The following is a 21,530-nucleotide window of genomic DNA, read 5'->3' on the forward strand; positions in this document are numbered from 1 at the left end:
AGTTAATAAAAAAAGTGATGGACACCGTCATTGGACATTGATCCCAATACTCATTCAAATGGCGTATGTGTGTGTACTTTAACCTTTTTTTGCATTTGTTAGTTATATGGTAAAGACGAAAAGCAGAGTGTGTAAGTGTTTTTTGATCGTTGAGTGCTTTACTTCCTTAGTTACTAAATGGTGGTAGATATCTGTTAAGTCAATATACACATGCAGTACATTTACCTGTATTGTGTATGTAAGGCGTTTTCTACTAAAATTAGTGCATGTGGCTGAAACGGTGTTACCATAGCCACATCTGTGGATAGTGAGTGATTTCTAATGGACAACACTGCTCTAACTTTTGAATATCCTGCTGACGCTTACAAGTTAGGCATAAAGAATGACAAGGTACTGAAGGGCTGCTGGCACCCATGGTACTGTCCCCCAACAAAGGTTAGAGCCTTCAGAAAGGTGGGGGGGGGGTGCAAGAAGGGATTGTCAGTGATTGAGTATGCTCAGATGGTTAAATTCATCTATGGTGTGCTATGGGTTCAATCTATTTCCCAAAAAATAGAAAACATATGCATAGGATAAGTAGGCTGGCAGAAAGTAAGAAGGCAAAAGGACATCAAGTGGGTGAAATTTCTCCTATTGATTAACTTTTACTGAAAAGGTCAGTACAAAGTGGAATTTTACACTTCTGTTGACTTTTATGTTAACTTTGACAACAGGAGGAATTTAACCCCACTCTCACCCCAAAGAAGTTGAGGCAATGAAATAAACAATGGAAACCAAATTTCAGTGATTTATTGGTATTTTCTCAACTGAGATGCACACATGTTGAACACACAATCATCCAACTTTCCCTGATATTTCCATTAACTGAATTTTTTCCTTACCACTGATCTGTTCTTGAAATGCATTCCAGATTGGTTTGCTTGGTATCATGTGGAATGGTCTTGCTCTGTTTTGCAATTTTTAAAAAAAATTGCCAGCAGTGAATCTCATTGTAGATGGTGACCGATGAGCAAGTTCTGTGATCAGAACATTTGAACTGAGATGAAATTGAAATTTGTGAAATTAATTTTGTGTTGCTCAATGTTATATGGAATAGCATAACCTCTATATACTGTAGCTATTCAAAAAGCATTATAAACAGGATTGGATAGTTTACAGATGTCACTGGAACCCAGAAGTAAATTGAATACAACCGCCCGGATGTTTCCTCTGCTATATAATTTTTTTTGAGCTTTCCTATTTGAAATTTGCCATGGAATTTTATATTTCCACTAACTGTATTGCCATGGAATTTTATATTTCCACTAACTGTATTGTCAGCTTGGCTCATTTGGAACATTATCACCTTTTTGAGTCAATAAGTTATGGGTTCGGGTCCCACTCCAGAACCTGAGCACATAATGCCGACTGACAGTACTGAGGAAGAGCTGTGTTGTTAGAAATCTTTTGCGTGAGACGTTACACCACGGGCCTGGATAACCTGATTTGGTGGATGTAAAAAAAAACCCATGGCACTTTTCAAAGAAAAGCAGGAAGTTCTCCTGGAGTGCTGACCAACATTCCTTATTCAACCAATACTACCATTTAACTCATTTGTGGTCTATGTGACCTTGCTGTGGACAAATCGGATGATAAATTTGCCTATATAATAGTGACTGCACTTCAAAAGTAGTTTATTGGTTATGAAGCACTTAAGGATCTTCTGAGGATGTGATAAAGTGCTATATAAATGCTAATTCATTTGTACTTACGAATTTTTCCCTCAATACTGAAATCTACCATTGATTTTATTTAGCACGGGCTTGATGGGCCGAATGGTGGCTTCCTGTGCTGTAACCATTCTATGATTCTATGTGACAAACTATAGATGTATTGCTGTCAGCTGCCTAGGGGAGTGTTTAACCTTTTTTTTAAAAACTCATATTATATATCAAATGTTGGATGCTTTAGATTGAGTAGCAAGGTAGGAATTAAAGGGCGCAAATAATGCCTTGACCCACAAGTGAAGCTTTTGTAGGTTATGGTTGTCCTTTTTAACCAAGATTAAAATACAGGATTAAGCTTCTAAATGTTTTGTGGTCTAAATGCTGCCAGCTTGGCAAAATTAATAACTTCAAAGTAGTATTGAAATTACAGTTCATCTGTTGAAAACTGAGCAATTTATGATGTAATTACTACAGTAAGTTGCAGGAGTTATAAGTGAACTTGTATTCCAAAACAGAATTTTATGAGTGCTTATATTATACAAAGTAATAATATAAATGAATTACAAGGCATTAATCCAATGAAGAGGTTCAGATGAATTGCAAGCAAAAAGTGTGAATAATTGATGTACATAAGAATTCTGAGATAACAACATGCAGGTATTGCTGAACATTTATGCTGTATGCCAGTTACAACAACTTGCATTTATACAGCGCCTTTAATGTAGTTAAACATCCCAAGGCGCTTCATGAGTGTTATCAAACAAGATTTGACACCGCGCCACATAAGGAGATATTAGGACAGGTGACCAAAAGCTTGGCCAAGGAGATAGGTTTTAAGGAGTGTCTTAAAAGAGGGGAGAGAGGTAGAAAGAGGTTTAGGGAGGGAATTCCAGAGCTCAGGGCCGAGGCAGCTGAAAGCATAGCCGCCAGTGATGCGATTAACATTGGGGATACGTAAGAGGCCAGAATTAGAGGAGCGCAGAGATCCAGGCGGGTTGTAGAACTGGAGGAGGTTAGAGAGATAAGGAGGGGCGAGGCCATGGAGGGATTTGAGAAGAAGAATGTGAATTTTAAAATCAAGGCGATGCCCAACTGGGAGCCAGTGTAGGTCAGCGAACACAGGGGTGATGGGTGAATGGAACTTGGTGATTAGTATTGTTTTTACTGATGTCACCAGGGACTGATTTGGATACTTGAAATTTTGTTTTTTAAAAATGGCATTTTGGGAACCATTTCCAACCAAGAGAGTGGGCAGATGACCCCATAACCAATTGCTAGGAGCTTCAAAAGTGCGTCCTTGGATAGCTCTCCCTATGTTTTGTTCCCCTCCCCATTTTGTACATTGTGGGGAAATATCTAACTGTTACTTTGTACATCTACAGGCACTTGTATACATCACATTTTTTTGTTGCAGTCTGCAGAGAATGGCTTCCATATGCAACACTGCCTCCTTGTTGCTTTTTTTAATCTCTGTTAATTGGTTCAGGCAGTGCACCTGGGATGTGCAGGGTTGGGACAGGATGGTGGAGAGCTTAGAGGAGTGGGGCTAGGGAGATTTTAGGTGCAAGTTAAAGTCATCTTGGATGAGATGTCACTTTATACAAAGACTAAGTCAAGAAAGTAGGAAGGAAATTTTGGTGAATAAGTTCCTGGAAAAGGTGGGGGGGGTTGTGGACAGTAGAAAATGAGGATCCTTACCACCCCTCCTGCCTCTTTTTAGAGTGTGAGGCGCTCAAATGAGAAGGAGCGAGAGAAGTAATGTGACTGGCAGAGATGGAGCAGGTGGTGACTCGCATGCTGCTGCCATTGGCGTTGGGTTGGGGATTTGAAGCTGAGCAGGACAGCTTCAACTGAGGGGTGGGGGAAAATGAGACGAGTCGTTTTTAGTAAGTCAAGTTTCAGTCAGGTTGAGAATGTCAGCGCATTCGTCCAAAATAAGGCTGTGAATAGGGAGGGCTTTAATTGCAAGGGAGTGGACATTTTGAATTGACAATTTGCAATTTGTGGTTTCCCAATAGGGTACTGGTTAATTGGAGTGGGGGTGGTCGGTGTTGGGGTCAGTGGGGAAGAGAGTCGGGGATAGGGAGATTTGAGATGTCTACCTTTGAGGAACAGAGTGGGTGAGATGTGTATCAAAGATAAACCAATTTGTGTTGCTACTTTAGGACAGCTAAGAGCAGGTTTCACAGTAAGTGCACCATAGGATGCCTGGGTCAGAGCAGAAAGAAACTATGGCCCTATCCAGAAGAATCTCAACCCTATGATGGTGACGGGAGAGGGGATTGGCTGGGAAGCAACATCGAGTAGGGAGGCGGTCAAGGCAGGCATTTTGCAGTGGGGCAGGGTGAGGGAGAAATGAACGGTCTAGGAGATGCAGAAATAAGTGAATATAGATACGGAGCGGCAGCCAATACATGCACAGAAATAGATGTACAAATCATAGGGAAAGCTACACATAGCTAAAGGAAATCCTTAAGGAGTCTGAGAAATATGAAGCAGTTCTGTCTTTTGATTTGGTGGCTGTCCTTTTTAAAACTGGCACAATGGACAAGATTTTTAACAAAGCAACCTGCAGCCTCAACCTATTTTGTATAGATAAGAATGTAAGAAATAGAAGCAGGAGTAGGCCATATGGCCCCTCGAGGCTGCTCCGCCATTCAATCAGATCATTGCTGATCTTCAACCTCAACTCCACTTTCCTGCCCGATCCCCATATCCCTTGATTCCCCTAGAGTCCAAAAATCCACCTATCTCAGCCTTGAATATATTCAACGTCTCAGCTTCCACAGCCCTTTAGGGTAGAGAATTCCAAAGATTCATAACCCTCTAAGTGAAGAAATTCCTCATCTCAGTCTTAAGTGGCCGACCCCTTATCCTGTGACTATGCCCTCTAGCTTTAGTCTTTCCAGCCAGGGGAAACAACCTCTCAGCATCTACCCTGTCAAGCCCCCTCAGAATCTTTATGTTTCAATGAGATCACCTCTCATTCTTCTAAACTCCAGACAGTAGAGGCCCGTTCTACTCAACCTCTCCTCAGAGGACAACCCTCTCATTCCAGGAATCAATCTAGTGAACCTTCGTTGCACCGCCTCTAAGGCAAGTATATCGTTCCTTAGATAAGGAAACCAAAACTGTACACAGTACTCCAGGTGAGGTCCTTACTCTTGTACTCTAACCCCCTTGCAATAAAGGCCAACATGCCATTTGCTTTCCTAATTGCCTGCTGTACCTGCACGCTAACTTTTTGTGTTTCTTGTACCAGGACACCCAAGTCTCTCTGGATACCAACATTTAATGGTTTCTCATCATTTAAAAAATATTCTTTTTTTTACCAAGTGAATAACCTCACATTTCCCCACATTATACTCCATCTGCCACCTTGCCCCCTCACTTAACCTGTCAATATCTCTTTGCAGACTCTTTGTGTCCTCCTCACAGCTTACTTTCCCACCTAGCTTTGTATCGTCAGCATACTTGGATACATTACACTCGGCCCCCTGATCTAAGTCATTAATATGGATTGTAAATAGCTGAGGCCCAAGCACCGATCCTTGCGGTACCCCACTAGTTACAGCCTGCCAACCTGAAAATGACCAGTTTATCCCTACTCTCTGTTTTCTGTCCATTAACCAATCCTCTATCACTGCTAATATATTACCTCCAACCTCATGAGCCCTTATCTTGCATAAAAACCTTTTATATGGCACCTTATCGAATGCCTTTTGAAAATCTAAATATACTAGTTACATACCCTGCTAGTTACATCCTCAAAAAAACTCTAGTAGACTTGTCAAACACGATTTCTCTTTCATAAAACCACGTTGACTCTGCCTAATCATATTATGATGTTCTAAGTGCCCTGTTACCACTTCCTTAATGGATTCCAGCATTATCCTGACGACTGATGTCAGACTAACCAGCCTGTAGTTCCCTGTTTTCTCTCCTTCCTTTCTTGAATAGCGGGGTTACATTTGCTACCTCCCAATCCGCTGGGACAATTCCAGAATCTAGGGAATGTTAAGTTTGTTTCTATAATCTCCCTGGTAGCAGGCTTACACAATCTTAACTAACTGCACTCAGACTACAAGGTAGTTTTGGCTTCGCTCAAGCTTAGCAATGAGTATATTGTGTCAAGGCTTGAACTGACTCTGAAGTGGAATGAGACTAACTTCTCCACAGGGTCTCGCTCTTCTTCAGTTTCTGGTCAGATGTTGACTCTGGATTCTGGATTCAGGCTTCATTTACATTGTAACTACAGCATTGGTGTGAAATAAAATCACTTTGCACCAATGTTGCAGTGCAAATACACCCTTAGTGACAATTGCAGTTATTGACCTGGGTTCCTATTAAGCCCTTGTCCCTGCCCCAAATATCTCCAAAATGAGGTGGATTGTAATTTCTCCCTTTCTCCCCTTCAGGTAAGGTGCTTTCATTTTTCTCCAAAAAAAAATGCAATTTATAGAACACTGCAGTTTTAAGTATGAGCATTTATTGTGAGTGCATACGATGAGTAGCATTCTAATTTAAGTTAGAAGGAAATGTTTTTGCATTTTTCATGAATGATAAAAGCAGCAGTATTCAAAACAATGGGAAACTCAATCATCTAATTTTTATTTGCTACCATTAAGTAGAAACTCTGGTTACTGCTGGAGGGCACTGTAAAGTATTGTGAATAAGTCCTATCTGTTCTTAGTTCTCCAACTCATTTTATGCATTGTTTGATCTTTTACTTTGATATGACTTTGAGCCAGAACTGCTTGTTCTGATGATGTGCTTTGTGCACACATTTCTTTGTGATGGGGAAAAGTCTTTTGATCCTATTTCAGCTCATCTATTTTCTTAGCCTCTTGGATTCAGAGTAGTTCCTTTTGTCCTACTCCCTCGTCCTCCCAGACCTGTAGCCTTGCTAATATGCCAGGTGTCCTCATTGGGAAATGGAGAAACGGAGGATTGAACAAAATAAAGGAGAGGGTTTAAAGTTGCCTGAAGACAGGAACACACTATGAAAACCAATGTCCATCATGGCTTCAAAATATAAATCATGGTTAATTTAACCAAAAATGTATTAAATTTGGACCTTTGCTTGTATGCCAGACTTTACACCCAACTATAACCTTGGAGACAATTACAACTGTGATGTTTATATGGAGGATGCTAAATGCTGCAATTTTTTTTAAACTATTGTGATTACAAATACTTTCTAGGTATATTGAAGAATTAGTTCTGAGGATGTATGCAATCACTACCCTTTTAAGATATTTTGGTCAGTGATCACCATCTCCTAAACCCTACTGATGTTTCCTATCTGTTAAAGTATATTAGTGTTGTAACCTGCCCAGAATTATGACACATTGATGTTCAACGTATGTATATATTGTTTTTTTTTTTTTTATTCGTTCATGGGACGTGGGCGTCGCTGGCAAGGCCGGCATTTATTGCCCATCCCTAATTGCCCTCGAGAAGGTGGTGGTGAGCCGCCTTCTTGAACCGCTGCAGTCCGTGTGGTGACGGTTCTCCCACAGTGCTGTTAGGAAGGGAGTTCCAGGATTTTGACCCAGCGACAATGAAGGAACGGCGATATATTTCCAAGTCGGGATGGTGTGTGACTTGGAGGGGAACGTGCAGGTGGTGTTGTTCCCATGCGCCTGCTGCCCTTGTCCTTCTAGGTGGTAGAGGTCGCGGGTTTGGGAGGTGCTGTCGAAGAAGCCTTGGCGAGTTGCTGCAGTGCATCCTGTGGATGGTGCACACTGCAGCCACAGTGCGCCGGTGGTGAAGGGAGTGAATGTTTAGGGTGGTGGATGGGGTGCCAATCAAGCGGGCTGCTTTATTTTGGATGGTGTCGAGCTTCTTGAGTGTTGTTGGAGCTGCACTCATCCAGGCAAGTGGAGAGTATTCCATCACACTCCTGACTTGTGCCTTGTAGATGGTGGAAAGGCTTTGGGGAGTCAGGAGGTGAGTCACTCGCCGCAGAATACCCAGCCTCTGACCTGCTCTCGTAGCCACAGTATTTATATGGCTGGTCCAGTTAAGTTTCTGGTCAATGGTGACCCCCAGGATGTTGATGGTGGGGGATTCGGCAATGGTAATGCCGTTGAATGTCAAGGGGAGGTGGTTAGACTCTCTCTTGTTGGAGATGGTCATTGCCTGGCACTTATCTGGCGCGAATGTTACTTGCCACTTATCAGCCCAAGCCTGGATGTTGTCCAGGTCTTGCTGTATGCAGGCTCGGACTGCTTCATTATCTGAGGGGTTGCGAATGGAACTGAACACTGTGCACTCATCAGCGAACATCCCCATTTCTGACCTTATGATGGAGGGAAGGTCATTGATGAAGCAGCTGAAGATGGTTGGGCCTAGGACACTGCCCTGAGGAACTCCTGCACTGATCCATAACTTAGTTAGCAAGTCTCTTCAATCAATCTCAATTGTTTTTTTCCATTGGAATGGAGATTTTCAAAACTGAAAGGGAGTAACTTTGACTTTGGGCGATAGTGTACAATGGGCCATATTGATTCAGCCGCCCGTTGTACATCTCTCTAATCTGAGCAGCTGAATCAAGCTGTCCATTTTACACTATCAAGTCAAAATTACCCCCCCACCCCACCCCAAAATATTGAGAGGGTAAATAGTGAAAGATTGTTTCCATTGATTGGCAACAAGGGGACATAGTCAAAATTATCACTAGAAAAGCAAAGGGTTCCTCTAGAAGAAATGTTTTCCCACGAAACATTATTAGAACATGGAATGCTTTACCGCATGTGACTATTGAGCCAAAGACTACAACATCATTTAAAAGGGAATTGGGTATGGATTTAAAAAGTAATAATATAAAAGGACATGGGAAAAGGGTGTGCATTAGAGTAAATATCCAGTTAAGCAGGGAGCTAGCACTGTTGCAGACTCTGGAATGAGTGCTGTAATTTTCTTGTGATTCTAACATCCAATTTAAAGTTGGATTGTCACTAGGAATGGTTGATTCTGTGGTAAGAGACAAATAAGCAGTTGCAACTCCATGTAATTTAGCTTATTTCCCAAGTGTTACTGTTTTGTTAACTGTTCAATATTTAGCTGAGGGCAATATTTTTTAACTATATACTTGGAAAGGAGATATGGAGCGCTCTGTTATATCGAGGGTGAAAACTGACTCAAAACCACCAGCTATGATGTTTTTTTATAAATTGCTTCCAGTTCAGTTTCTTTAGGCTTGTGAACATTTTTTTTTTGCTTGGTGACTGGATTAATTTAATTAGCTGAAGTTTCCCTTCAGCCAAGCTATCTTGTCAAGCACCTGTGAAATTCCCTCAACCGAGCAGCAAGGCTGAAATTCTCCAAGGCACCCTTTTTCAGATTCTTTATACAAGCAGATTTAAGACTGGTGGAAATTGTGTTTTAAAATGTGAGAGCGGCTTACATTTATAGCCTATATATACAGTCAACTGGTAGTGGGACAGAGCAGAAATGAACGGATAGGTACCACTCTCTTCATTGCTGGCTAGTTTGCTTTGCTGTTTAGCAATCGAAGGCATGTGTGAACATTGCATTACCACAAAGAAAAATGACATGGGCCTGTGCAAGTTGCTAAGTGGCACCTTAGTGCCTGCTGTTAGTTTTGAGGAGGAGATGAACTGCTTCTGGAGAAGTGGCTACAAGCCACCAGGTCAAGTGAAGCCAGCTGCCTTTGGCTTCTGTTACACTGCTGGTTTTACACTATTTGATGCTGACTTCAGTGGTGTCGTTGTCAGCAAACTCCTAGTAAATGGAGTATTAATAACACTCAAGCCATTTAATAAAGTGAAAGAAATAGGTGTGATTGTTTGCTCCTGATTGTCTTGAACAATGGTTCAAATCTAATTAATATACAGTATTTACAAAAAAGCAGCCGGGGAATGCATTCGCTGCCTTAGCACCAACTGCCTAGATATGACTGCAGAGTGCTGCACTTAGTGCCTCTGGTTATCCAGGGAGATGGTCACAGTATTGTGTCATCTCTTAGGATTGAAGTTGGAGGAGTAATCTACTGTAAGCACAGCTCTGTCTGTGCGTCTTAGCAACTGCTGCCCTGAAGTTTTTTATACTTCTGGGTCCTTCTACGTTGCTACAGGGCATTTGACAGGAGTAAGCTGTTGATGCATCGACACTATTACTTAGGCTTTGCTAAGACACACTCCCAGCTACGTGTTGTTTGTCACTGAGCTATGGCAGCAGCTATTCAGATGATGAGGCTCATTTGAACTTGCCAATTTTCCAAGGGTGCAGAACATCATCGATTGCTCGTCTGTGCCTATTCAAGTTCCATTAGGTTAGCTGTATCCCACAGAAGCCAAAAAGGATATTACTCAGTCAATGTAGGATGTTCAGAATGATACCATACATTTTATATGTCAAGTAGCCTGACAGCAACCATGACTCACGTTCGATGGCTTAGCTCTTGTGTCACATTCCACCCTGGCCTCTCCATTTAATCCATTTGCACCTTTTCTGCCTTCGAGCAACTCACCCTTTACCACCTTCCCAAGTGTGCATGCTGATTTCCTCACCAAGAATTTTACCCTTAGCCCCTGCACCAAATGACTATCATCCTTGGTAATTTCAACCTGCGTCCAGCCCCCTTTCCTATTGCCGCCTTGTCTTCACACTATCCTAAGAAAAGAAAGACTTGCATTTATATAGCGCCTTTCATGACCCCAGGACATTCCAAAGCACTTTACAGCCAATAGGAACACAGGAACAGGGGTAGGCCATTCAGCCCCTCGAGCCTGTTCCACTATTCAATTCGATCATGGATGATTATCTTAGCTCCATCTACCCACTTGGTTTCCCTAACCCTTATTATCCTTGCTTAACAAAAATCTATCAATCTCAGTTTTGACATTTTCAGTTGACCAAGCCGCAACAACTTTTTTTTTTTTGAGGGGGGAGTTCCAGATTTCCACTACTCTTTGTGTAAAGAACAGCTTTCTGACATCACCCCTGAACGGCCTAGCTCTAATTTTAAGGCTATGCCCCCTTGTTCTGGATTCCCCCACCAGACAAAATAGTTTCTCTATCTACCCTATCAAATCATTTAATCATCTTGAACACTTCAATTAGACTTTTGAAGTATAGTCATTGTTGTAATGTAGGAAACATGGCAGTCAATTTGCGCACAGCAAGGTCACAAAAATAACACTGTGATAATGAGCAGATTACGGCCCAGAAATTGCTCCAAATGGCAAAGCAACAGTGCCTGCCGCTCCATATACTAACCTACTACATCCACCTGAGAGGGAAGACTTGGTTTGAAGTTTTATCCAAAAGACGGTCTTTACTGGGTGCACTTCCTCTAATGGGATGCGGAGAAGAGCCCAGCGTTAGCTCCAGCGAAACCTAGGACCCATGGAAGAAGCGGGAGGATCATTCACTCCCCCTCGAACAATCAGATTATAGCATTTGTGACGAGCTGCGAAGGCTTGCTGCAAGCTGGAATGTAAAATATAGGGAGTGAAAGGTACAACACTAAAATCATTTGTAAAAACAGTTATAGGCAGCGAAAAAAAGTTAGAAATAATTGAATTAAATAAGAGACAGAAGGAAAAAGTAAAAAAAAGTTTTAATTTTTAAAAGAAAAATGTTTTAATGACCAAAAGCTATTAAAATAAGGAGTAACAAGACTCCACATTTTTAAAAGTTACTTTTTAGTTGTTTGGCAGTTATTAAGACTGTTAAAACTTAGTTAGACCTGGTATTTTTAAGTGTACCTGTTTTTGTAGCGATATTAGTTACTTTCCAGCTAGGCAGAAGAGCAAGTTGGCGCTAGTCCCTTGATTCTGTTGATTGCAGCCGATGATATCCCTTTAATTCAAAGCTGTCATATTGCCAACAAGTCAGGAGGAGCGAGTTCCGGATTTCCGCGTTTCACTGTGCATGTGCAAATGCCGGAACTTTCTCCTCAATTTCACCACTAACAAAGGTGAGTGCTGTTGAGCGCACCATTCTCTTTTAAACAATTTCTGGGCCAATACGTTTTAGTGATATTGCTTGAGGGATAACTTTTGGCCAGGACACTAGGAAGAGCTCCCCAGCTCTTCTTCAAAATAGTTCATGGGATCTTTTACGTCCACCTGAGAGGGAAGACTTGGTTTAATGTCTCATCCAAAAGACGGCACCTCCGGCAGTGCAGCACACCCTCAGTACTGCATCGGAGTATCAGTGTCTGGAGTGGAACTTGAAACAACAACCTTCTGACTTGGAGGCGAGAGTGCCACCAATTGAGCCATAGCTGACACATCCTGTAACTTCACATAGATCTATTTTGCCAGTTATAATTCTGCACAAGTCAGACAGGAACGAAAAGAATAACTGTTCTTCTCTATTTTTGTAAACACATTAAGTTCCTCTATGTGCAAGTAATCTGCAGTTCTTCTGGAGCCTTTCACAGTTTGTGTGTGTTTGTCAAAATTTCAGAATTCTTTTCTTTATATGGTGTGATGTTGAAATAACAATTTCAATCACTTCCTCCCCCGCCACCCCCCCCCTTGCAATCCTGCACCCTCCTCCCCCGCCCAATAAGGCTTACAATGGGCCGGATTTTGCTGTGAGCCAAAAAGAATGGCTCCCTCTACAGGCCATCTGGGGCCTGTGCGAACAGGGCAAGCAATTGTCTGACCCCTTAACCAATATGATTGAAGCATGTTAATAAGCCAGGCAGAGGCTGAACCAGGAAGTGTAAGTTAGAATAGTGTGGAGAAGCAGTGTATCTCATTCAGCAACTTCTGGATTTCCGCGTTTAACTGCCCACGTGCAGTCGTTGGAAGTTGCTGACCGATATGTACAGAAATAACAGTGTGCGCTAGTAACCTCGCCATTATTTTCACAGCAAAATTTGGCCTGTTATTTGACAACTGTGTCTAACAAGGAGGGCACTTCTAATGCTACTAGCTGACCAAGAAACGATCTTTCTATATTGTTGTACAATGCAGTGTGCTGCTGTTTTCATTTGAATCACTTACCTTTATGATTTTCTTGATTGCAGTACATTATTTCTGGATGACCTTTCACTGTCCTTCTGGTTAAGGACACTGCATTGATCCTGTGGGCCAATGCCTCCCAAGTATGAAATTGGTAAGCCTTTATGGTGAGATGAACTGGTGAACCAGTACTGCATCCATTAATACAGCAACAGACTAGTCCATAAATCTCGCATTTATTCTGCATTGAGCTTCCGTAATAGTTCTCAAACCGCAGGCTTAACGGCCACAGACCCTTTCATGTGAATTATTAGGGCTGGTAAGTCACTTAATAGGTGCTAAACAGCCCACCTAATCATTTTGTTTTGCCACCAGTAGGAGTGGCAGGGAGGGTACTTTTAGCAGCCAATGGAGTACAGCCTGCATCCAGGTGGCACTTGTGGCTATTAGTTTGTTTTGTTATTAACACCGTGCCAACAATAGCAGATAAAAACGTTTGACCTTAGAAAGGTTTAAAAAAAACACACAGCAATCTAAAGATCATAAGGAATTTCCAGATTACAAAAATTATGTATCTGTCCACTGTTCGTATAATGTGGAGTGTCATTTGAATGATCAAAAATGCATATGTGAAGAATAGAAAGGAATCTATAGTGTCAAGCCTCTTTTTAAAAAAAACATATAATCCCAATTGCTGCAAGGGAGAAAATTGGGAAGAGGAAACGATCCTCATTCGTTGTCCTTGCAATTTATTTTTGTCACTGATAAGAGTTGTACCTGAAATCAGCTAGTTTTGGTGTTCAAATACTTCGCAGGTAATAGCTCTGTTGGTTAGGTAACGTACGAACATACGAATTAAGAGCAGGAGTACACCATTCGGCCCCTCGAACCTGCTCTGCCCTTTGATAAGATCATGGCTGATCCGATTGTGACCTCAACTCTACATTCCCGTCTACCTACTACAACCTTTGACTCCCTTCTTAATCAGCAATCTATCAAACTCAGCCTTAAAAATGTTCAATGACCCTGCCTCCACCGCTCTCTGGGGAAGGGAATTCCACAGACTCACGACCCTTTGTGAGAGAAAAAATTTCTCCTCATCTCCGACTTAAATGGGAGACCCCTTATTTTTAAACTCTGGCCCCTAGTTCTAGTCTTTCCCACAAGGAGGGCACTTCTAATTCTACTGGCGCACTGTGGCTGCAGTGTGTACCATCCACAGGATGCACTGCAGCAACTCGCCAAGGCTTCTTCGACAGCACCTCCCAAACCCGCGACCTCTACCACCTAGAAGGACAAGGGCAGCAGGCACATAGGAACAACACCACCTGCACGTTCCCCTCCAAGTCACACACCATCCTGACTTGGAAATATATCGCCGTTCCTTCATCGTCGCTGGGTCAAAATCCTGGAACTCCCTTCCTAACAGCACTGTGGGAGAACCTTCACCACACGGACTGCAGCGGTTCAAGAAGGCAGCTCACGACCACCTTCTCAAGGGCGATTAGGGATGGGCAATAGATGCCGGCCTCGCCAGTGACACCCACATCCCATAAACGAATTATAAAAAAATCTCCTCAGCATCTACCCCTTCTAGTCCCCTCAGGATCTTATATGTTTCAATAAGATCACCTCTCATTCTTCTAAACTCCAGGGTATACAGGCCCAACTCGTCCAACCTTTCCTCATAAGTTAACACCCTCATCCCAGGAATCAGTCGAGTGAACCTTCTCTGAACTGCCTCCAAAGCAATTATGTCCTTCCTTAAATAAGGAGACCAAAACTGCACACAGTATTCTAGATGTGGTCTCACCAATACCCTGTACAACTGTAGCAAAACATCTCTACTTTTATATTCCATTCCCCTTGCAATAAATGACCACATTCCATTTGCCTTCCTAATCACTTGCCGTATCTGCATACTAACTTTTTGTGATTCATGTACTAGGACACCCAGATCCCTCTGTACCTCAGAGTTCTGCAATATCTCTCCATTTAAATAATATACTACTTTTCTATTCCTCCTGCCAAAGTGGACAAGTTCACATTTTTCCACATTATACTCCATCTGCCAAATTTTTGCCCACTCACTTAACCTATCTATATCCGTTTGCAGACTCCTTATGTCCTCTTCACAACTTACTTTCCTACCTACCTTTGTGTCATCAGCAAATTTAGCAACCATACATTTGGTCCCTTCATCTAAGTCATTGATATAGATTGTAAATAGTTGAGGCCCAAGCACTGATCCCTGTGGCACTCCACTCGTTACATCTTGCCAACCTGAAAATGCCCCATTAATGCCTATCTCTGTTTCCTGTTAGCTAACCAATCCATTATCCATGCTAATATGTTACCCCCTACACCATGAGCTCTTATTTTGTGTAGTAGTCTTTGATGTGGCACCTTGTCAAAAGCCTTCTGGAAATCAAAGTACATCCACAGGATCCCCTTTATCCACGTTGCTTGTTACTTCCTCAAAGAATTCTAATAAATTAGTCAAACGCGATTTCCCTTTCACAAAGTCATGTTGACTCTGCCTGATTGCATTGAGATTTTCTAAGTGCCCTGCTATAACCTCCTTAATAATAGATTCTAGCATTTTCCTTATGTCAGATGTTAAGCTAACTGACCTGTAGTTTCCTGCTTTCTGTCTCCCTCCTTTCATGAATAAAGGAGTTACATTCACTATTTTCCAATCTGATGGGACCCTTCCAGAATCAAGGGAATTTTGGAAAATTAATACCAATGCATCTACTATCTCTGCAGCCACTTCTTTTAAGACCCTAGGATGAAGTCCGTCAGGACCTGGGGACTTGTCAGCTTTCAGTTCTAATAATTTTTTCAAATCCCTCTCCCTGGTGATTGTAAATGTTTCAAGTTCCTCCCTCCCTTTCACCTCTTGATTCACAATTATCTCTGGCACGTTATTTGTATCCTCTACAGTGAAGACAGACGCAAAATATCTGTTAAATTCATCCGCTGTTTCCTTATTCTCCATTATTAATTCCCCAGACTCTCTCTCTGGAGGACCAATGCTCACTTTACTTACTCTTTTCCTTTTTAACTACCTGTAGAAACTCTTACTATCTGTTTTTATATTTCTAGCTAGCTTGCTAAGGTAAAAAGTAAATGAGATTTATTTCCAATGGTATCCCAGCAGCAACAGAAACCAAATCACCAGTTCAATGGAATAGGTGATTTCCAAGAAGCTTCGTATGCTATAGTCTGCGCACGCCTTGCTGTCCCCGAACCACTTCCTTTTTAAATAAATTGTCTTGTTTTGTTATGATTCCTACATTTTACCTCATTCTTTGCTTGCTGATGTGATGTCAAAGAATGTTAGATAATCAGTAAGTATTATTCACTAATGATACCTTGTTCTAATTTTGCATTTTGTCATTATTGTTGCCTTATTGGTTTTTCAAAATAACTGTGCGTATGAGCTGACGTCATGACTCTTCACTCCTTTCCAAATTCCTAATGTCTTACTGAGCTCATTTTTAGAAGGTGTTTTACACTATGACCAAAAAAATTCAACCAATTCTTTGTGGCTTGATGGTACCATATAATGCTATGTCTTCTGGGACTGTGTTTAGCATTGGCATTGTGCAGAGAAAAGATGTTAATGATTGAATTGCTGATTTACATGCTGAAATATGTTCTGTCTATATAGCTGGGTGAAATGTGAAAAATACCTTAACAGGTTAGTTTCACAGCAACTGCAGAGTTGATAATGACACGGGTGTCTAATTAAAATCTGTTTAAAGCACACAAATGCAATGTTGTTCATTTAATATTTGGTTTCTGGGAATGTGGGATGGCATACAATGATTTTGTTTCTCTAAATGGAAGCCAAAACAAACCAGCTCTCAAAACAGATTATTGTATTTTCCACTTTTGTTTGGGTTATATTTAATAAATGTTGCAGATTAAATACATCTACAAAGAATTGAATTAAAGTCTAAAACAACAAACCAGCCTTGCATAATGTGGTAAAATACTTTTTTCCATTCTTCATTCTTCATTTTTCGTACTTTGAGGTTTTGACAACTTCACCCACAAGTGTCAACATACATAGATAATTAAAAAAAAGATAGACAATGATCTAGTTCTCTGTCCCCCTCCTCCAATCAAGTCCTGGATGCATGTTTAACCTTGTGTCTTGTAGAACAAGGGTTTTACAGGGTTAACAATAGGAGTTTGCTGGGATGAGCATAGAAGAGGTCTAAAGTATCAGCAATGCCAGTTTTTTTTCATTCATTCATGGGATGTGGACGTCGCTGGCAAGGCCAGCCTTTATTGCCCATCCCTAATTGCCCTTGAGAAGGTGGGTGGTGATCCGCCATTGCAGTCCATGTGGTGAAGGTTCTCCCACAGTGCTGTTAGGAAGGGAGTTCCAGGATTTTGACCCAGCAATGATGAAGGAACGGCGATATATTTCCAAGTCAGGATGGTGTGTGACTTAGAGGGCAACGCGCAGATGGTGGTGTTCCCATGCGCCTGCTGCCCTTGTCCTTCTAAGTGGCAGAGGTCGTGGGTTTGGGAGGTGCTATCGAAGAAGCCTTGGTGAGTTGCTGCAGTGCATCTTGTAGATGGTACACACTGCAGCCACAGTGCGCCGGTGGTGGAGGGAGTGAATGTTTAAGGTGGTGGATGGGGTGCCAATCAAGCGGGCTGCTTTGTCCTGGATGGTGTCAAGCATCTTGAGTGTTGTTGGAGCTGCACTCATCCAGGCAAGTGGAGAGTATTCCATCACACTCTTGACTTGTGCCTTGTAGATGGTGGAAAGGCTTTGGGGAGTCAGGAGGTGAGACACTTGCCGCAGAATACCCAGCCTCTGACCTGCTTTTGTAGCCATAGTATTTATGTGGCTGGTCCAGTTTAGTTTCTGATCATTGGTGACCCCCAGGATGTTGACAGTGGGGGATTCGGTGATGGTAATGCCATTGAATGTCAAGGGGAGGTGGTTAGACTCTCTCTTGTTGGAGATGGTCATTGCCTAGCACTTGTCTGGCGCGAATGTTATTTGCCACTTATCAGCCCAAGCCTGGATGTTGTCCAGGTCTTACTGCATGTGAACTGCTTCATTATCTGAGTGGTTGCGAATGGAACTGAACACTGTGCAATCATCAGCGAACATCCCCACTTCTGACTACGATGGAGGGAAGGTCATTGATGAAGCAGCTGATGATGGTTGGGCCGAGGACACTGCTGCAGCGATGTCCTGGGGCTGAGATGATTGGCCTCCAACAACAGTTGGCAGATTCCATCAGGTTGGCTGGTAGCAGTGAATTTAACATCACTCTGAACTTCTCTGTGCAATAATGGTGATTCCATGATGGACAACTTTAGAAACTCTTCCAATATGATTACACTGTATGAGCTGTACCAGGCAATTGAGGAAAAGGACAAATGTGGTGCAGCTTCATCTGGAAAGCATCAATATGTATTTTCACCCTGTGAAGCCCTTCTTCATCCATCTGGAAGAATCCGTATTGCTGTTCCTCCTAATAATTTTGCTGGCTGCGTTTTGTCTGATTTAGGCAAATATAGCCTACTGTGTTTGAACAGCACTGACCAATAGTTTGACCCTGGTATTTTCTTCAGACAATGAGATGGAATGTAACAGGGAAGATGGGAGTGTGATTAGTTCCTGCTCCAGCCTAGTGGAGGAGACAGCGACAGGGCATGTTAGAATGTGTTTTGTTTTTTTATCCTGGATCGCTCATCATATACATTAATAAGATGCAACTTTATAATAAGATTTTCAACTTTAATGCATAAAATTTGTTTAATTCATAACATGTTGAGCTATTTGTGATGTAGGTGTAGTGGAGGGGGAAGGAATGATGGGCAGGGATTAGGATGGTACAATGGTTTAGACACTGACCTTTCCCCTCTGAGCCCCAGGTTTACATGGATGAAAATCATCTTTGTCCACCAACCAGAAAGCTTCCACATCAAATAAATTTGGCAGTTCCTTGTGCACACAGGCTTACAGCACTCCTCTTATTGGGCACTAATTGGCAATCTTGCTCAGAAGGAAGGCTGGTTTGATAAAATAGCACTTTGTTGCAAACCCTCTTTAGAAGTTGGGGCAGAATAGAAGTAGTTTTATTCTACACCTGATCTGGATGTCTGAAATCCAGCACTATCACCCCTCGTTTTCATGAGCACAAAAAAAATCTCAGAGAAAAAAAAGCACGCGCTCATGTTGAACACTGATATGAACCAGATTTTCTACAGGATTCTGTTCAAATGTGAATATTAATCTCTGCATTTTGATTTTTCATTATGGAATAATAATTGTATTTTTACCATATGCATCTCTTTCCCATGAATGCTAGAATCCATCACAGGTGTTGTTTCCCAATACAAGCTGCTGCTTCTTTGGAAGTTTGAAGTAACTGATTAAATACACAAGTAAGAGAATGGTGTTTTATAAGTGTTTTTAAGCATATGTCTTTGTAGAAACTCCTTTCCCATCCTTCATCAAAGAGAGGGTTACCACTTGTTGGGTTTTGAACTGGGATACCCAGAAAATTGAAGCAGACACACAAATTAATGAAGCTCCTGTCAATCTCATAGAATTACATAGAAATTGGCCATTCGGCCCAGCCAGTCCATGTTGTGTTTATCCTCCACACAAGCAGTAGTCCTAATTCCATGTGCTCATCTGATTCTCGTCCCTTTATCCATCTTTCCTTCGACCATCTATCCAATCCAATCTTAAAAGTCGACATTGACTCTGCTTCAACCACTAACTCCAGTAGTGCATTCCATAGCCTCTCAACCATTTGTGTAAAAGTTTCTCCTGTTCTCTATCTCAAATCACCCAACATCCATGCATATGCACTTAGAGTATCAGCAGGAATCAGTGGACAGTCCTCGGAAGAGAGAGCCCTAGTAGATTGTCCCTCTCCATTGCCTGGAAGCACTGAGGTTAATTGACATATCCCAATTGCTACCTGGGTTGAAATGAGTTAAACTGGCACAGACTAGGAATTGAATCAAGGACCTTCCTGATCTATTTGGCCCAACAACACACTGTGGTCCGACTAAGGTTTTATATAGATTCATCATGACATTGTGATTTTTAAATTCTATCACTCTTGCTATAAAACCCAGTATTTAATTTGCTTTTTTAGGACCTTATCCACTTGAAGTGCTGCTTTTAATGTCTTGTGAAACAAAACCCACAAATCTCTCTGCTTTTCCATATCACCCAACATTCTCCCTTTCAAAGTAATATTATTACTTTTATTTTTTTAACCAAAATGTGCCAACTCGTACTTACTGACATTGAATTCCATCTGCCACTTTTTATCAATATCCCCTTACAGATGCCTTTGGTCCTCAATTATTTATAATGCCTCCTATTTTATTAGTCTTGTCTGCAAATTTTGACACCATTCCCTCTAGCCCTATATCCTATATCCAATGTGAACAGAAGCAGTCCCAGAACAGAACCCTGTAAAACTCCGCTACCCATTTCCAAACACTCTGAGAAATTTCCCTGAACTCCTCTTCTCCTATTTCCACCCTTATAACAGATTTTAAATCCAATTTTCTACCCATCCCTAATTCCATGCCCCTTAGCCTCTTGTCGAAGGCTTTCTGAAAGTCCATGTACACCACATCCACTGTATTTCCCCTATCCACCATATCGGTCACCTCCTCAAAGAACTGTAGCAACAACAACTTACATTTACATAGTGCTTTTAATGTAGGAAAACATTCCAAGCTGCTTCATAGGAGTGTAAACAGACAAAAATTGATACCGAGCCAAAGAAGGAGCTATTTGGATGAGTGACTAAAAGGTTGGTCAAAGAGGTAAGAATTAAAGAAGATCTTAAATGAGAAGAGAGAGGCAGAGAGGTTATGGGAAGAAATTCCAGAGTGTAGGACCTAGACGACGAAGGGAGTGGGTGATGCATAAGAGGCTAGAGTTGGAAGAATGCAGAGTCCTCAGAGGGATGTAGGGCTGAGGAGGTTATAGAGATAGGGAGGGGTATAGCCATGAAGAGATTTGAATACGAGGATGAGAATTTTAAATTCAAGGTGTTGGAGGACCAGGAGAAAATGTGGGTCAACAAGGGTTATGGGTGAGCGGGACTTGGTGTGGGTCAGGATGCGGGAATCAGAGTTTTGGATGAGCTCAAGTTTATGGAGGGCGGAAGGACAGCATTGGAATAGTCAAGTCTGGAAATAACAAATGCAGTGGAGGAGGCTGCAGGTGTTAGAGGTGGAAGTAGGTGGTCTTTGACATGAAGAGGATATGGGGTCAGAAGCTCAGTTCAGGGTCAAGTAGGACCGAGTTTTCGAACAGTCTGGTTCAGCCTGAGACGGTGGCAAGGGAATGGAGTTTGTGGCAGGGACCGAAGACAATGGCTTCGTTCATCCTAATCTTTAATTGAGAAAAATTGCGGACAATCCAGGACTGAATGACTGACAGACAAACAGGTTGACAACACAGAGGCAGTGGAGCAGTTGAGAGAGGTTCTGGTGAGGTGGACCTGGGTATCATCAGCGTACATGTTGACCCTGGCGTCATGTCTTAGGGTGATGTTGCTGAGGGGCAGCATGTAGATGAGAAATAGGATGGGGGCAAGGATAGATCCTTACCGGACTTCAGGTCTGGTTTGTCGAGAATTTTTCTTTCTGAAACCTGTGCTGGCTGCTTCAAATTATTTTCTCTTCCTCCAGGTATTTAGTCATCTCCAATTACAGATTCCAAAATTTTATCTACCACAGATGTTCAACTAACTAGCCTATAATTACCCAGGTTAGCTCTGTCTCTGTCTTTTTGAAAATGGGTATTACATTGGCCACTCTCCAGTCCTTCAGCACACATCCATTTTCTGTAGAATCCTGA

At 41.9% G+C, this 21,530-nt stretch overlaps 1 long non-coding RNA gene across 1 annotated transcript; it reads right to left on the minus strand.

Moving 5' to 3' along the window:
• Positions 1–774: 774 nt before the first annotated feature.
• On the minus strand, positions 775–11,507 carry LOC137327973 (uncharacterized). Its single transcript, XR_010964581.1, has 3 exons — positions 11,444–11,507; positions 10,953–11,165; positions 775–1,036 (listed from the first exon to the last, which is right to left on the minus strand). It is a non-coding gene; the product is annotated as an uncharacterized lncRNA (long non-coding RNA).
• Positions 11,508–21,530: the final 10,023 nt, after the last annotated feature.

The sequence above is a fragment of the Heptranchias perlo genome, chromosome 12 (assembly GCF_035084215.1).
Source record: "Heptranchias perlo isolate sHepPer1 chromosome 12, sHepPer1.hap1, whole genome shotgun sequence".
Lineage (NCBI taxonomy): Eukaryota > Metazoa > Chordata > Chondrichthyes > Hexanchiformes > Hexanchidae > Heptranchias > Heptranchias perlo.